This window comes from Canis lupus, chromosome 5, assembly GCF_048164855.1.
Source record: "Canis lupus baileyi chromosome 5, mCanLup2.hap1, whole genome shotgun sequence".
Taxonomy (NCBI): domain Eukaryota; kingdom Metazoa; phylum Chordata; class Mammalia; order Carnivora; family Canidae; genus Canis; species Canis lupus.
The window spans coordinates 61648264-61654354 of record NC_132842.1 but is presented as its reverse complement, the minus strand read 5'-3'; positions in this window follow the sequence as shown (position 1 = coordinate 61654354).

The window sequence follows — 6091 nt, the reverse complement described above, 5'->3', positions numbered from 1 at the left end:
GAAAGACAAAACAGGCATTTGGCCTGTCTGGGCCACACACCCTCAACCAAGATAGGAGTCAACATGTTTGCAAACATCAAAGCTAGTGTGATATCTTAAGCATAAGGAGATTAACATTTACAAAGGTTTGCCCCTCGGCCTGTTCCCAGGAATCCAGCAGACAGAGCCAGAAGGGACAATTAACATCACCCATCTGCATTGGGGTCTTCTGGCATTTTGTATTACAGGGTTTTCTTTGGAGCTTTCTCCTGGATTGAGCAGGAAGGAGGTGAAGTCTGGTGTCATATTTGAGCAAGAACCCTTTGCACATTTAGGGAGATGCTAGAACAGACTGGGAAGTGACAGCACAGGTATTAAGACCCCAGGGAGAATTTGGCCCCCATAAGTACCAAGCCACTCATGCTCAGAGAAAGAAAGAGAGTCTCTGCCCATCTTCTTATAGCCAGAAACAGCCAGTGCCTCCTAAGCCAGCCAGCCAGTACAAAAGAGGGCTGAGAGAGTCTGCAGGAATGGGGGGTGGGGGGAGGTTTGAGGCACTGGTTCGTCTCTTTGAAGCAAGAGGCCAAGAATATCTCAACACACTCCAAGTACCAGCAACAGTAGGCAATGGATGGGGACCAAAATCCCTTACAGCTGTTGGAAACCATACCCTATTCAGAGATAATTGGCAATTAGTTGAACAACTCCTGTTTAAAACACTCCTCCTCCCCACCCTCCAAGACAGCTGTGTTTAAAAAGGGGAGGGGAGAGAGTTCTCAAGAAATGTGGAAACCTAATCTTCAAGTCAATAAAACAAAACAGGGCCCTGGGAGTATATGAGTGAGAGGATTTAAAAGTATGTGTAGGCAGTGGCACATCTCTTGGAAATCCACTGCTCTACTCTTCTCTCGCTGTGTCACATGGTAGTGGGGAACACAGACTCTGGGAGTCGAAAGGCCTGGATCTGAGCCCCTGCTCTGCTGTTGGCCGGCTGTGAGGACTTGGTATGATTCTCAAACACTCGAAGCCTCAGTTTGCTCATCTGTAAAATGGGGATGACAGTAGTTGCACTGGGGAGATTAAATGAGATGGTGCGTGGAGCCTGGCCCATGGTAAGTGACCGAAGGGTTAGCTCTCAGGCATAATGTTTTGGATCCAGGTTCCTTAGGCTGGCATTCAAGGCCCTCTACAATTTGTCTCCCATCTATGCTTCAAAAGTTGTCCTCATTTTCACATTCCCTATTAACTAGCAACCAAGTGGAACCAGTCCCTGGGACCTCTGTTTTCTAATCTGAGAAATGAAGTTGATGAACTGGATTCTCTCTCTAAGGTCCCTATTAATCCTGTCTTCCTGCCCCATTTGTCAGAATCAACAAGTCCTCAAGGTCAGGTTGAAACACCACCACGAAGCCTTCCCTGGGAAAGCATTGATTTCTTGTAAAGCTCAAACCAGACTTGCAAATCGGTGGCCCTTTTGTTTGATTTGCGTTATATATTTGCTTTTTTTTGTAATTAAAGATTTTATTTATTTATTCAGGAGAGACAGAGAGAGAGAGAGGCAGAGACACAGGCAGAGGAAGAAGCAGGCTCCATGCAGGGAGCCCGACGTGGGACTCGATCCTGGGTCTCCAGGACCACGCCCTGGGCCAAAGGCAGGTGCCAAACCATTGAGCCATCCAGGGATCCCCTATATTTGCTTTTTAAAAAATTTATTTGAGAGAAGCTCAAGTGGGGTGAGGGGCGGAGGGAGAAGCAGACTCTCCACGGAGCAGGGAGCCCTGATGTAGGCCTCATTCCCAGGACCCCGAGATCATGATCTGAGCTGAAGGCAGATGCTTAATTGACTGAGCCACGCAGGTGCCCTTATATATATATATATTTAAAACATTTTTAAAAGATTTTTTATTTATTTATGAGAGACACAGAGAGGGGCACAGACATAGGCAGAGGGAGAAGCAGGCTCCATGCAGGGAGCCAGATGAAGGACTCGGTCCTGGATCCCAGGATCACGCCCTGGACCAAAGGCAGACACTCAACCGCTGAGCCACCCAGGCATCCCGCTTTATATTTTTAAAAATTGGAAAATATTGCAACAAAATTTGGATTTCCAGCTTTTCTAAAAAAAAGTCTGAAGACCTGGCAATCCTGGCCTTACTGTTCCTGAACAAAAAACATTGGAGATGGGTCACTGCTGCCCCCTGCAGGTGGGGCAGGCGCTACTAGATTTTTCCACCTCTGGTGTGTCCCTGACAGCCCGTCCTGAAGGTTACTGAGATCCCTACCTACCCCTTGCCTCCTCCTCGGTTCTTGTAAAGGCTATTTCTTGCTTTCTACCTTACCCTGGAGGTACTGATATTTATAGACATCTCCATCTCCTCTGCTACAGACTGAGCTCCTTGGGTGGGGTGCTCTCTTATTCATGGGTGCAGCCCAAAGGCCCTGGTCCAGGGTCTGGCTTCAGAAAGGGACTGAGCAAGGCCCCTGATACGTACAAGTGTCACCCCTGGTGTGGTGCAAACAAACCAGTGCTGTGATTGAGGAGCGAATGAGTAAAATGATGAATGAATGATGAAGATGGGCACTTATAGAGCACCTACTGTGTGCCAGGCACTGTGCCAAGTGCTTTACAGATACTGACTTACTCATAAATGAGTGCCTATATGAGTGAATTTCAAAGTAATAGGTCTCTCTGCTTGGTTCTCAGCTCAGGGCTGGAGACCCTTCCTCCCTGGGAGGCAGGAGTGGATGCTCTGAGCTCTGAGCTTTGTAGACCTGGGGGCTCTGTCGGTTAGAGATCCACTCACATCAGTGGAACAGGGGTCAGGGACTGTGATCGTTCTCAATTTGGAAACATTGTTCCTTGTTCAAAATCCACCCCAGGCCTTAGTGAAACCCCAAGACCAGTAGACAGAAGTCATTATCACCTAGCAGAGCTAGATTATCTTCCCAGTTTCCCCTTTAGTATTACCCAGAGCATCAGAGTCTTACTCCCTGGAGTGCAGAGTAAAACAGTCTGTGTTTGTGGGGCACCTGGGCAGCTCAGCCAGTTAGTTGCCTGACACTTGATTTCTGCTCAGGCTCTGATCTCAGGATTGTGAGATCGATGCTCAAGTTGGGCTCCATGCTCAATGTGGAATCTGCTTGAGATTCTCTCTCCCTCTCCCTCTACTTCTTCTGCTCATGCTCTCTTTCTAAAATGAATATATCTTTATTTAAAAATATTTTATTTATTTATTCATGAGAGGCAGAGACATATGCAGAGTGAAAATCAGGCTCCCTGTGGGGAGCCCGATGCGGAACTCGATCCCAGGACCCTGGGATCATGACCCGAGCCAAAGGCTGATGCTCAACCACTGAGCCACCCAGGTGCCCCAATAAATAATTAAAAAAAACAAACACCTCTGTGTTTGCACAAAGATTTGTAGTAATCTTTCCTGTGTACAATGTTTCAGAGATTCAAAATCTTTCCTCACTGGTTACCTATTTTGATCTTGAAGAATTACCCCATTTCTCTCCCTCCTCCTTGGGTCTGTTATGAGGCACATAAAATGTGCATTACCTTATACTCATTTCACAGATGAGAAAAATAAGGTCAAATGGAGGAAAGGATTTGCTCTAGGTGAAACTTGCAAAGCAGAGATGATATAACCTGGATTTCTGGCTCAAATCTTCATCTATGTCTCATTGCAAAAATTCGCTTAGGTGGGGAAAACATAGGAACCTACTGGGCACCTTTGTCAGGTCAACATAGAGGAGGGCATGGTGATTATGCAGATTGAGGAGAGGGGGAGAAGGTGCCAGGACTGTAGCCGGGAAAGGCTCCGAGGGCAGGGGAAGCAAGAGTGCAAAGCCCACTGGAACAGATTCTCAGAGAACCAGAGAGGAAGAGACCAGGAAGGGGCCTCGGGAACCTCAAGAGGAGCAGGGCAGAGTGACTAGAGAGCAGGTCTTCGGAGCTGGATAGTGCTGGTTTAACTCTCAATTCTAGCTGTGTGATCTTGGGCCACTGGCTAAACCTCTCAGATTTCAGTTTGCTCATCTGTGAATAGGCGTTGGGACTGTCCCCAGGCTGTTGTGAAGCTGACCTGAGATAGTACATAGTAAGTGTCTACTAATTGCCAGCTGTCCACAAACACCAGCTTCTTTGGTCTCCTGCCTATGCCTTTGCAGAAAGGGAACTGGCTTGTCTCTTTGTCATACAGCAAATAGGGGAGCTCCTGCCTTCCAGCCCACTGCTCTTGGAACACACCACGCAGCATTCTGGGTGGGTGCTCTGGAGCCTCCGGAGCCAGGACAGCCCACTCCCCAGCAAGCGGGTGCTGTGTCCACTGTCTTCACTACCGATGGCTTGCTCCGGTCTTGGCAAAATTCCCTGTTGGCATAAAAACCGAGGCAGAAGATCCATTTTATGCCACCTTGAATCTCTTCCTTCTGCCCCAGAATTATGTTCCTCCGTCCTAGGTGGGGGAGATGGGCCCTGATGGCCCCCTGCCCCCTGAAAATGTCCCAGGGCCACCGAGGAAGCCGCTCAGTTGCCCCGAGTGCCAGCCCACCCCCCACTCCATTCCCACCTCCAGCTGCTGCCTCCTTCTCCCCCATTACCACCCCTCTCCCTAAGCCCGCTGCCCTGCCCCGCGTCCCCGCTGAAGTTCAACTGCACCCCTGCTTCCGAGGCCGAGAAGAGTCAAGCATCGCGGGGCCACGGCCGAATGCAATAGAAATTAGCCGGAGCCAGAGAGAGAGGCAGATACATAATTTATAGCATGGTGGAGAGTGAGTGACAGGCAGCAGCGGGGGGCCCCAGCACCATATCGATCCTTTCAAAAAACCTGAGAAAGGGCCCCGTGCTGAGGGCCAGGGGAGGTGTGGAGGGTGCAGGCGGGGGCAAGGCCATTAAGGACGCACTGCGACCAGGCCAGCCGCCAGGGTGGGCGGGGGCTCCAGCAGGTGGGGCACACGCGCGGCCTCCGATCGATGACACCATGTCAAAACATAAAATGTATGCTTTGGCTCTTAAGCCAAATGTGCGTGAGATTTTTTAAAAGCATTGATTCAGGATGGATCAATGGAAATCGAGGCATATTTTTTTTTTCCCTGTGCAAAAAGGGGGCTGTAACACCGCAGAGGGGCCTCCGCCAGGGGTGGCAAGAGTAACTGTTCTGCGAGGAGGGCCTTCTCCTCCACCGGCCACCAGGGAGCTCAGGCAGGAAGGTCGAGGTCGGTGGGGGCCGCGGAAGGTGGGGGACGGCATCCTCGGCTTCCCTTCACCCAGCCAGCAACCAAAGATAATTCCACTCTTTCTCCAATGTCTAGGCAAATCCGGCCAGCTCTAGCTTCCCAACACAGCCCCATGTCCCCCGCCACCCGCTGGCTCTCCTCTCACGGGGCCACGGCCTCTGTGTCCCCCTCCAGGCCCGCAGCCAGATGGCCCTCATCTCAGCCAGCGCTCAGTCGGCCCCACACGGACCCACCCGCATCCTCCCACGCCCACCTCACCTCCGACCACCCTTCCACTTGCTCACAGACCCCCTCAGAGAGCCTTCCCTGCTGCCTGGCCTCCTAGCGCCCCCGCCCACCCCATCCCTCCCTGCCCCACCCAGGACCCCCCTTTTAAAGAAAAAAGTAGCACTGAACACTAGAGTGTTGTTGTCTGTGGATTTATCGATGGGCTGTAATCTCTTGTAGAATGTAAATTACATGAAGGCAGGGACCTCGTTTGACTTCTTTTTTTTAAAAAATAGATTTTATTTATTTATTTATTTGAGAGAGAAAGAGAGCTCGAATGGAGGAGGGGGAGAGGGAGAGGGGGACGGAGAGGGAGAGAACCGCAAGCAGGCTCTGTGCTACGTGGAGAGCCCGACCTGGGGCTCATCTCGCGACCCTGAGATCGTGACATGAGCTGAAACCACGAGTCGGACACTTAACCCCCTGAGCCCCCCAGGTGCCCCTCGTTTGTCTTCTTCACTGCTATATATTCTCAGAGCTTGGAACAGGGTTGGGCACCAGAGCAGGTGCCAGCCAATGCTTGTTGAAATAAGGGAGGGGGTGGGAGGCAGGAAGGAAGGAGACATAGCCAAGTGGTGCCAGGGGCGCAGTGTGACGAGCCATTAGC